An 11,927-nucleotide genomic window follows, 5' to 3' on the forward strand; every position below is an offset into this window, starting at 1 on the left:
CACACATTTCCATCACTCAGACTTGCCGCTCGATCCAGGACCTCCTTGACTTGAAGAGGTCGGCTATATTTGCTGTCCCCTTTCCTCTGTAACATCGCCAGTTTGACCCGCACCCATTCTCCTTCTTCCAAAGACATATTCTTCACGTTTCTTCTCTTGTTGAAATGTTCTGCATAAATGGTTTGGGCTTTCTCCAGATTAGCTTGTACTATCGCCGGGGACCATTTGCTGGTTGCTGTCGTCTCTTTCCAGGCTAGATTGTCCTTTGTGAATGGATCTCTGCTTCTGAGTATCTGGAATGGGCTATACTCTGTGCCCGTGGGGGTGATGCGGTACGCCCAGATCATCTGTAAGATTTCCTTCTCCCAATCTTTTCCATTCATGATAGCTGCCTGTATGGACCCCAGTATGACCCGGTTGAATCTCTCCACCAGACCGTTTCCTGCCGGGTGGTATATAGCGGTGTGTTTCGCTACTATTCCATTCCTCTCCATAAACTTGAGCCATTTCTCTGACGTAAACTGAGGGCCATTGTCACTCAGTGAGTAGTGTGCGACCCCACCCCCATTTGTCACTCAGTATTGACTTGGGGATGCCTTCCCTAAGAAAGATTGTCGCGAGGAACTTGAGTATGGTCTCTGTGTCCATCACCTCCTTGACGTGGATCTCCGGCCATTTTGAATAGCTGTCCACCAGGACGCACAGATATTTAGGGATACCTTGTTCGTTCAAAACTGGTCCCAAGATGTCGATGGATACTTCTTCCCATGGGTTTCCTGGGGTGGCAAATTTTCCCATCGCTGGCCTTAGAGGCGTCAAAGTCTTGTCTGCACGTTGACATTGGTCGCATTCTCTCAGGTGGCGTTCTGTTTGTATGTCCATGCCCGGCCACCAATATCCCTGCTTAGCTCTAAGTTTGGTCTTTCCAATGCCTAGGTGTCCTTCGTGCAGAATCGCTAATAGCCTAGGGATCAGTCCTACAGGGAGCACCACCTTGTTGCCTCGGTACATGAACACCCCTTTATCATCCACAGATAGTTCCTCTCTTACTTCGTAATACTTCCGTAAATGCTCTCCTAAGTGCCTTTTTTCAGGCCATCCTCCCAACGTATGCTCCATCACCTCCTGGATCGTTTTGTCCTCTTTGTGCGCCTCCTTCCATTCCTGGTTGCTTATGACCTTCTCTTGGTCCTCCAACATGGCCACCATCTCTTCATCCCTTTCTTTATCCACTTCTTCTGTTTCCATTTCTGCCGCCCTGCTCAAGTAGTCCGCCATCTTGTTCCTGTTCCCTGGGATGTACTCCACATCATATCGGTACTCCAACAATTTGAGTGTCATTTTCACTATCCTGGGGGTGGCACTGGCATGTCCGCTGGACGTGAGGGCTCTCACCAAGGGCTTATGGTCTGTCTTGAGTTGGAACCTTGTGCCCCACAGGAACTGGCGGAACCAGGCCATGGCCCACACCACTGCTAACATTTCCTTCCCGATGACACTGAACTTCTTTTCTGTGTCCGTCAGGGCTCTGGATGCGAAACTCAGCGTTTCTAGCGTTCCCCTGTCTCTCTCTTGCATCGGGACTGCTCCCAGCCCCTTGTCGCTGGGTCAGTTGTCAGCACCGTTCGGCCCTGGGGGTCGTACCCTTGCAGAGGTATGGCTTGGACCACATCCTTTTTGATGCACTCGAATTCCCTTTGCGTCTCCTCCATCCACACAAACGTCGTCTTCTCTCTCGTTAGTTGTCTCATATTGTAAGTCTTTGTCGCAAAATGTTGGACGAATTTACTGTAGTATTCGGTCATTTCTAGGAAGGACCTGACTTCTTCCTTGCTGGTGGGGGGTAGAGCATCACCTATCGCTTTCACGTTCTCTTTCTTCGGGTGATTCCTCGCTCTCCGATCTCATGCCCCAGGTAGGTGACTGAAGCCATTCCCAGTCTGCATTTCTCCCACTCTGCAGTCAATCCTCTTCCTTCCAACACTCCTAGTGCCTTGGCTAACCTCTGGTCGTGATCCTGTTTGTCCTTGCCCATCACCAGGATGTCGTCTTGGAAGTATTGGATCCCTTCCATGTCTTTGAAAAGACAGTGCATAAGCTTCTGGAACACCGCCGCTGCAGAGGCGAGCCCAAACGGCATCCTGCAGAACTGGTAGCATCCGAAGGGAGTTATGAATGACGTGAGTTTCCTACTCTCCGGGTGGAGGGCTATCTGGTGGTAGGCCGATGTTAAGTCGATCGTGGAGTACCATTTCACCCCCCTTGTCTTCGCCAGCATCTCTTCTATGCGTGGTAAAGGAAACTTCTCCACTACGATGCTCTTGTTTAGCTCGGGCAGGTCCACGCAGAGCCTAACCTTTCCACTCGGTTTCATCACCACCACCAGGGGCGCCAGCCATTCCGCGCATGTGATTGGTTCTATGATGCCATTCTTCTCCAACTCCCGCAGTTCTGTCTGTACCGCTTCCCTCACTGCAATCGGTACATTCCTCACCTTGTGCGACACCGGTTTTGCATCTGTCTTGAGTACAATCCTGTGTGAAAATTTCTCCAATTTCCCAGCTCTTCCGCCGAACACTCTCGGGAAGTCTTTTCTCCATTTGTCGAGGTTCGGCCATGGTTCCGGTGCAGTCAGTAGTACTTGCACTGCTCCGCCTGGGTCTAACTTGATGCCCAGATCCCCTTGGTCCATCCATCCAAGCACCGATGGGCCTTTCTCAGACACATATAGTTTGCAGTTGGCGCTGCGTCCTCTGAACTCAAATTTAAGTGGTCGGAACCCTGCCATGGGTATGCGATCGCCATTGTATGTGACTGGTCTGATGTCAATTGGCTCCAGGTGTGGGCCTAGCAGGGGCGAGAATTTCTCATTCCAGACTGCTCTCTGCACGATGGTGTAGGGCGACCCAAAATCCGCCACTATACTTATCGGCACCCCACCTATCAGCATGTCCAGTAGTGGCTTGCTCGACCTTTTTGTGTCCACGCATAGTACTTCATCATAAATGCAGAGCACCGTGTCCTTATTCTCTCGCTCTTTCTCCTCCAGGTCTTCCTGGTCTTGGTCCACATATTTCACCACATTGCGGCCCGTCTTTCTCCGGCACACCTTCTCGTAGTGCCCCTTTATGCCGCAGTACATGCATTTGGCCCTGAACGCCGGGCATTTCTTGTCATGAGCCTCGTGGATCCAGCTTCCGCATCTGTAACAAGGGTTCTTACTTCCTTTAGTTTGTTTCCCTTGCGGGCAGAACTTTCCTTGCCATTTGTTGGGTCATCTGTAGGTTGTTCCCGTGTTCCTGCTGCCTCCCTTGTGCTCTTCTTCTTCAATTCTGTTAACCATTGGTTTCACCACTGCGTCCCTTTTCGCCGCATCCGCACATCTTCGCGCCAGTTCTGCTTTCTTCACTATGGCAATCACCTCCTTCAATGAGGCCTCGCCGCTAGCCCACAGTTTATCCTGCACTGATTTAATCGACGTGTGCATTACTATCTGGTCCTTAATAAACTCTTCCTCGAGGGCGCCATATTTGCACGTGGATGCTAACCTTTTCAGCGCTGCCACATACTCGTCGATTGATTCGCCCGCTTCTTGCTTCCGCTGTTGAAAGTTATAGCGGTCGATCGACACACACACACTGCCGGCCAGTAGTGCTCGTTCAGTTCTTCAATGGCATGGGCGTAGACGTCATCGTCACCTGCTTGTCGTTGTTTGGGTACCAAGTTCTTGAATACTCTGATCCCCTCCGGGCCTAAGTTGTGAAGCAGAATCCTTCTCTTCCTCTTGCTTGTGAACACCTCTTCATTTTCGTCTTCTAGAACTTCGATGTAGTTTGAGATGTACTCCCTCCAGTCCTCCCACTTCATTAGAGGTTCTCCCGGTTTGGGTAGGAATGGGATCGGCGCCGTCACTGCTGATGTTTGCACGCTCATGGTTTCGCGCCTTCCTGGAGTCGCGCTCTGGCTCTTGGGGCTGCCTGGCGCGCTGTTCTCTTTGCCTCGTTCTGGCTGCAGGTGGGGACTTCCGGCGTCACCACTGTCTCCGTTCCGGGACTCCGCCAGCGCTCCTTCGCTTCAGGTACTCTCCGTGCGGGGTGACTTTCCTGCTGTGTCTCCTGGGGCCCTTTCCTGGCACCGGTACTGGTTATCCTCCCGTGTGGCTCTTCTGGGCCTGTGTTGGGTTTTTTCCACAACCCCTGAGGGTTTCCTTGTACCTGGTTTGCGAGTTCTCGGTAGCGGGCGGTGCCCAGTCGCTTCTGCAGCGCTCTCTGTATGCCACTGGCTGTCCTTTGGCCAGTTCTTTTTGTCAGGTACCTGTTTCCTGTTCTATGGTGGGTTCTTTGTCCTTTTCTGTTCTTGTTCCTGGCTCCCGGCCTCGTCGCCACTGTAATGTTGCTGGGACCCTCCAACGATGGGACCCGGACACTGTTGTCTGTTAGGCTTATTTATTGATAAAACATATATCCACAGAGAGCGCCGAGCGAGCTGTGTATCTCACTGGCCCCGGCTCCCGACTCTCCACGCTTCGCGCGCATTCCCCGAAATGGCTGCCGTTCGCGTAACGTGATGACGTAACGCGAACACTAGAACGGCAACTCTACATTACTCACTTCAAAAACAGGTATACGGCCGGCTCCATGGCGTGGCGCCCTTCGTAGTCGAATACACATGGACAGACTGAGCCACCATTATATAGCTCCTCGTTAATTACTAACGTGATACACCTGGTTTCAGAATACGGTACAATAGAGCCTACCCGTATTCTGGCAGCTCCATCTTGGAACTTCTGTTTTTAACTGATCGGATATAAGGGCAAACGTATATCATTTATAGTAACTTCGTAACAAATTCAAGTTACAATACTATTCCGTGTAAAAAATCAGCATTTAAAAGAACCCTTCCGGTACTGATTCAGAACATATTATCCTCTCGAAATTTACTATATTGATTTAAAATTGTGCAATCTCGTTAACCATCTTCGCATCAATATATGTAAATAACAATTCAGTCCGGCACTTTGTTAAATTATTAATGATATTTCAAGCATACAATCTCTTTTACGTATGACCCATCAAGCTCGACGCTCGGGAAATGCCATGGCATCACTGTTTTAAACTGGCGCCATTTTGAAATTCGACTTGAGAATAGGTGTTATCAATTGTGCATCCCCCTGTACGGTGGTAAGTGGAGGAACATATCAGCAAAGTTAAAATACGTTTTTTATTTATATCAAACGTCCATAAATGTGAAAAAAACGGTCCGTTTCAGATTACGTTTCTATATAAAGGTTATCTTGTACATCTTGGTAGTGTGCATTCACAAGTGTTTATCAAATCGACAAATATGTCTGGCCGGTCCTCAGTCTTTATTAATTTACCCGGCATGTACTACCCAAAATTTAAAGCATTGGAGCTTTCAATTCATAGACGGTCACAGTTAATATCAGCGCCATTTTGAAATGCCTATCTTCTTGGTCCTGTGTAAACAAGACCAATTACTAGTTCAGAATCTCTCTATTGTCTGATAGCCCGATCTAACTAATGACTAAGGTTATTACGTTATAAAGATATATAGATTATTGCTGGCACAAAATTGAACAAATCTTCATTTCAGTGAGAGCGGACCTCTTGCCTTAATATATGTCCCAAGCAGATGGAGCATATTATTATAGAAAAAGTATGCCAATTATTCATTTTTTCATCCAAGAAAAAGAAGACCCGGGTACATTATCCGAGAATCAGTACATGATTACAGGAGGCAGGCAATTAGCTATTCAAAGCTAGTACACAAGAGCTGATAACGACTCTAGATTTCTACAGTGTATCCTCGAGCAGCACCTCACTTTCTTTAGGCTGAACACATCGCAACAGCCCCCATTCTGAGCACTGGAGGTGCAGGCCTCACTCAGGCTGACTGCGGGGGACTCACCACCTGGGGGACACTCAGAGTGCCCACCGGCCCGGGGGCTTGAGCGCGGAGGACTCAGTGCGTGGGCGTGCACGGCTAAGGCGCAGATCGCCTCCAGTGGGAGATCACCTCTAGTGGGCACTCACTACAGGACACGATTGATTGGGCAGGAGGTGGCGCCCCCCCCACATTATTGAGCACTGCATGAGTGTTGTGCAGGAGGGATGGTGGACACATGAGTCTTCGAAGCCTGGAGCCGGGGAAGCCTGTCTGGGGCACCATTGCCATCTCCCACCAGTGAAACGCACTGCGCAACCCCCTGATTCTTTGCAGCTTTAAACCTGAAATAATCAGTGGACACTGCCTGCAAGACCCATCGGTAAGATCTACTGCCGGGGGGATGGATGATTGATACTTTAGCTTGTGGGCGGGCCTACCGTGCAGATGCCTGTGCCTCTCATGCGACGAGCGTTTTGATGCTAGACTCCAGGGGCTCTATTGACGGCCTATATGGCTACGTGGCGCCACAGCTCTGGCTGATCCTCCTTGCCAAGCCGCACCGCGAATCGCATGCTGCCGTACTACACTGCTCGACTTGTACCCCTCTGATTGTAGTCTAGAGATGTAGTAGAGTTATGAGGCTGCGGAGAGACATAGCGGTAGCCCTGGTTCGGTGGAGAACTGAGGAGGAGCTGGGAAACACTGGGGCCTAATACAAACAAGCCTTGCTGCACTGATGCTTTACTTTTAATGTTAAAAGTAAAGCGCATGTGCCGCAATGATACCAAAAGTAAAGAAATAGATTTTTTTTTCTATTTCTTTACTTTTGGTATATTCGCGCCACCCGCGCTTTACTTTTAAAGTTATAAGTAAAGCGCGGGTGCTGCGATTATACCAAAAGTAAAGAAACAGAAAAAAACATCTATTTGTTTACTTTTGGTATAATCGCGGCACCCGCTCTTTACTTATAACATCAAAAGTAAAGCGCGGGTGCCACGATTATACCAAAAGTAAAGAAAACAAGCAGCACTGAAAGCGATCGCGTCGCGATCGCTATTGTCAACAACTAGTGGTGCGCGCGCACCACAGAGGAGCGGGGGGGAGGAGCGCGGCAACAAGGCAAAGGCGCCCTGCTGCCCGTACTAGCCACCGTTAGGTATGGCCGTAGCAAAGGCGGGACATGCGCCCGCCGTTGCCCAATCACGTGCTGTATTTTTATTTAAAAAAGCATGCGAAAGCAAATAACAGACGGAGAAAGCAAAAACACACACGAGCATGTGGTTAGCTTTTTGAAGCCCCTTCAAGAGGTCTCATACTGCACGAGCAGTGCTGCGCACTGCAACGCTAGGCCCAAGACCTAAAAATCTATAATATTATCATACTATCCCAGCAGCTTGTGGGGAGGAGTTTGTCCCTCAACCGGGGTGGAGAGGACGCGCCTTGTAAGGAAAGCTGCAAGGTCCAGCACCTTGGTGCTTCTGTCAGGGCGCGTTATAATCCAGCTTATGGGGGTGGGGTCTGTCCCTCTGCCGGGGTGGAGGGGACGCAACTTGTAAGAAAAGCTGCGAGGTCCACTGAGTTCACAAATGCTAACACCAGAAAACTGGGCATCTGTGTATGAAATTTGTTTATTAAACAGAAAATGCGAGAACCACGTGGGTGTGATGGAGGGGGCACGTGCAGTGGGTTGAAGGAAACAAGCACAACAACTGTGCACTGTGCAGTGGAGTGAAAGGAAGCATGCATCACAGCTGTGCAATGTGCAATAAGGTGAAAGGAAGCACACACCACAGCTGTGCACTGGGGTGAAAGGAGGCACACACCACAAATCTGCACTGTGCAGTGTTGTGAAAGGAAGCACGCGCCACTACTGTGCAGTGGGTTGAAAGGAAGCACTCACCACAGCTGTGTACTGTGCAATGGGGGGGAAAGGGAGCACGCACCACAACTGTGCACTGTGCAGAAATGTCAAAGGTAACAAGCATCACAGCTGCGCAGAGGTGTGAAAGGAAGCGCACACCACGATGCTGAAAAAACGAGAATGGTAAAAGGCGCAGTCAGTTTTTAAGCTGTTTACTGTGCAATGGGGGAAAGGAAGCATGCACCACAGCTGTGCACTGTGCAGAGATGTCAAAGGTAGCACGCGCGACAGCTATGCAGAGGTGTAAATGTAAATTGTAAATTGATACTTGTATAGCGCACTAATCACCCGCAAGGGTCTCAAGGCACTTGTACGAATACCGCTGTGGAACCCATCCTGGCTTTCCCTGTGAGGCGTCCACTCCTGGGCACCCCCAAGGTGGCAGCCAGGTATCCTTAGCGTTGTGGGGGCCATTGTGGAGATTAAGCAAGCTATTGCCCAGAGTTGCAGAGTGGGACTCCATGATTGGAATAGGCACCGAGGCGAGAATTATTAGGTCCGTGGAATTTTGAGCCCAAGCCCTGCCGAGGTGGGGAATTGAACCCTGGTCCCGGGCTAGACTTCTGCAACAGGGTCTGCCACTCTAACCATTGAGCCACACTTCTCCAGAGGTGTGAAAGGAAGCGCGAACCACAGTGCTGAAAAATCACGAATGTAAAAGGTGTGGTCCATTTTTAAGCTGTGTACTGTGCAATGGGGGAAAGTAAGCATGCATCACAGCTGTACACTCTGCAGAAATGTGAAAGGTAGCACGCACCACAGCTAAGCAAAGGCGTTATTTAGCAGGCGGTGCCAACAAGCATGCAAAAAAAGCAAGTGCTAATAATCAAGTGCCCATGTGCGCACCAGCAGACACTGGCTCAAATTAAGCCCCCAGCAATGGCCTGCATTACGCCCTTGGATCGAGTGAGCACCAAAAGCAATATGGGGAAAGGAAACTCGCACCACAGCTGTGCACTAAGCAGAGATGTCAAAGGTAGCACACACCACAGCTGCCCAGAGGTGTGAAAGGAAGCGCGCACCACAGTGATGAGAAAACGCTAATGTTAAAAGGTGCGGTCAATTTTTAAGATGGTACAGAAAAAGAGGCGACTATAGAGGCCAACTACAGAGTACAGCAAATGTCTTGACAATAACATACTAATACAAAGATGACAGTGCCGAAAGAGAGAACTGACATAGATGAAATGCGAGTTCTGGAAAAAGAAGAGCACACTCTTGTGCCAGTGGGGTCTGTCCCTTGGCCAGGGTGGAGGGGACGCGCCTTGTTAGTATCTTATTGTCATGAATGCGAGTGCTGGAAAAGAAACGCGCACTCTTGTGGTGGTGGGGTCTGTCCCTTGGCGGGGGTGGAGAGGACGCGCCATGTAAGGAAAGCTACAAGTTCTTGAAATGAAACATGATCCACAACAGATGGCACGCTGCGCGCCGCTGCTCACTCCCGACAGCTAAATGCTGTGGGAGTAAACATTTTCAGAAACTGTGAAACATGCACCCGCCTTTGGCCAATTGCGTGCATTCATTTTTGAAAGCCACACCCAAAAGCCAATAGCATGTGTGGAAAATCAAACACCACACGCATGAGTTTGCAGAAAGTCTGCAGTGATTCCAAGAGGCCTTCCCCTAGAGCAGCGCTGCGTGCTTTGCTAGGCGCGACCTAAAAACGACAATGTGAAGAGATCTTTTGGGGATAGAGCAGAATTTACTAAGGTCAGCTATTAATCTTACGTAGGCATGCTCTTTGATGAAAAGGGGTCTTGGGTCTTAGGAGGGTCAAAAGGAACATCATGGCTAGAGTTGCCAGAGCAATCTATGATTTTGCTAGTAAATTAGGTGCTAAACCTGTGCAGGCTCTCCTAAAAGTATGTCATTATTAATGTATTTCACTAGCCAGCTATGGTTGTGATCTATGGGGGACAAGGTTCAGCCAGATATGCAGATAGTGAAAAATAGGTTCCTGAAAAGGCTGATAGCTGTTCCCCAATCAGCAGCTTACAAGGGTGTGCCTTCCTGCACATGAACAATCAACAATTGTGATTTGCTACTTCTATGTGTGCTGTATTTTGCAGCACATCTAGAAGTAGAAAATTGACATTATTTAATGATTGTTTATGTGCAGGAAGGGACATTGTCCTGCACATAAACAATCATTAAAGGTGTTTAGCTCTTTCTATGTGTGCTGCAGAATGCAACACACATAGAAAAAGCAAAAACGACTAGAAATAAAAGTAATTTCTTCTCATTGCTCCAATCTAACACCTGCTTTTGCATGGCATTCGTTTTTGCCACTGGCTCTGATTTACAGATCCTTGTAATTCTGGGGCGGCGACAAAAGGTAATGGGTGTTGCGGTGGAACACACACAGCAACACCCATTGCCACCCCTTCCAAGCAGAAAACTGGGTGAAAAGGTACCATATTTACAAAGCGGCATTTAGCCACTGTTAGAAATTAGATTTCTGGCTAGCTGAGACTTGCGCCAAAGCGAGGCAGAAACCACCACTCTAGTCAAGATAAGGGAGTTACACTTCTAAAATAACCCCTGCTCACCCCCTTGGTAGCTTGGCATGAGCAGCCAGGCTTATCTTAGAGGCAGTGTATAAAGCATTTGCACGTAACCAACAGTGTACGCACAGCAGAAGGACACCACACCAGTTTAGAAAAATATCCAATTTTTATATACTTAAGACAAGACCAAATATGATAAAAATCCACAACACTATACTTCAAAATCTTCACTTATCAAAATATGCTTTAAAAATAGTTCCTTGATGTTGATAGCTCCGTCCGGGGCTATCACGGCGTCGTGAACAACAATTCTAAAAACAGTTCTGGCTCACCACGGGGTCGCAGGCCAACAACGGTGTCGGGAAGATCCACAAACAGTACGTTTCAGAGATGCAGGGCAATGGGGCCCTTAAAGTCACTCGCGTTGCAGGTCGAGCTCCTTTCTGATGGGATCCGGAGTGCTGGTACCAACAGGCATCGGGTGCTGCGGTGTGAAGCGCAGCGGTGCAGCGTGTGGTTCCCCCAGGTTGCGGTGTGAGCAGCAGCGTTGTCGTTGCTCAAGCTCTGTCGTTGGCTGACGAACTAGAGTCGATGACACCGGCGTCAGTGGGCCAAGGCTGCGATGTAGGATGAGGGTGGTGCATCGTGTAACGTACGAGCGGTGCACCTGAAACATAGTGCAGGCAACGGCGTTGATTTCAGCGGGAAATGGCGTCATCAGGAAGGCCACGGCGTCGTCCTGTAGCGAGGCGGTGCAGAGTGCGGACCCACAGGTCATGGTGCGAGCAGCAGATCGGTGAAGGCATCACCAGGCATCGTCGGTGAGACCAGGGTCACGGTGCGGCATGGCAGCGGTGCCTTCTGCGGTGTCAAAGCTTTGGCGTGAAGCAAGGTGGCGCGGAGTGCGGTGCCCACAGGTTGTGGTACGAGCAGTGGCTCGGTGATGGCATCAGCAGGCGTCGTCGGTGAGACCTGGGTCGCGGTGCGGCATTGCGACGGTGCCCTCTGCGGTGCCTTCAGGACATGGGCTTAGCAGGGTCATCGTAGACGTCGTCGGGTAGCGTTCTTCGGGTTGCAGCACAAAACACACAGTTCCCAGGGCTGCGGGTCCTAGAACCTGAAGTCTTTGCTGTTCCTGAGACTTCGTGAACAGGGGGCAAGCTCTACCTCATGCCCTTGGAGAGTCTCACCAATTCGGTTGCAGAAAGTCCAGTCCTTTTACTGCCCAAGACAGAAGCAGCCGATGCAGGTCAGCCCAACAAAGCACGCAGCAAAGCGCTCGTTCCTTTCAGCAGTTTCTCCGGCTCTTCTCTGTGCAGTTTTCTTGATCCAGGTGAGTTCTAATGTTCAGGGGTCTGGGACCCAGTATTTGTACACAAAAATCTTTTGATCTGGCAGGCAGAGGGTGTCGGTGTCCGGCCAGAACCAGTTGGGCCTTCTCTGGAGTGAATTCCTGGCAGGAAGTGGAGACAGCTTTGACAGACACAGACCTGGCCCTTTGAGGTGCAAGGAAATCTCCTCCCTCTTCCCCCATCGTAACCCAGGTCTTTTTAGCCCCTTCCTGACCTACCTAGACTATCGGGAGCCACCCT

The sequence above is a fragment of the Lissotriton vulgaris genome, chromosome 4_1, assembly GCF_964263255.1.
Source record: "Lissotriton vulgaris chromosome 4_1, aLisVul1.2, whole genome shotgun sequence".
In the NCBI taxonomy this organism is placed as follows: Eukaryota; Metazoa; Chordata; class Amphibia; order Caudata; family Salamandridae; genus Lissotriton; species Lissotriton vulgaris.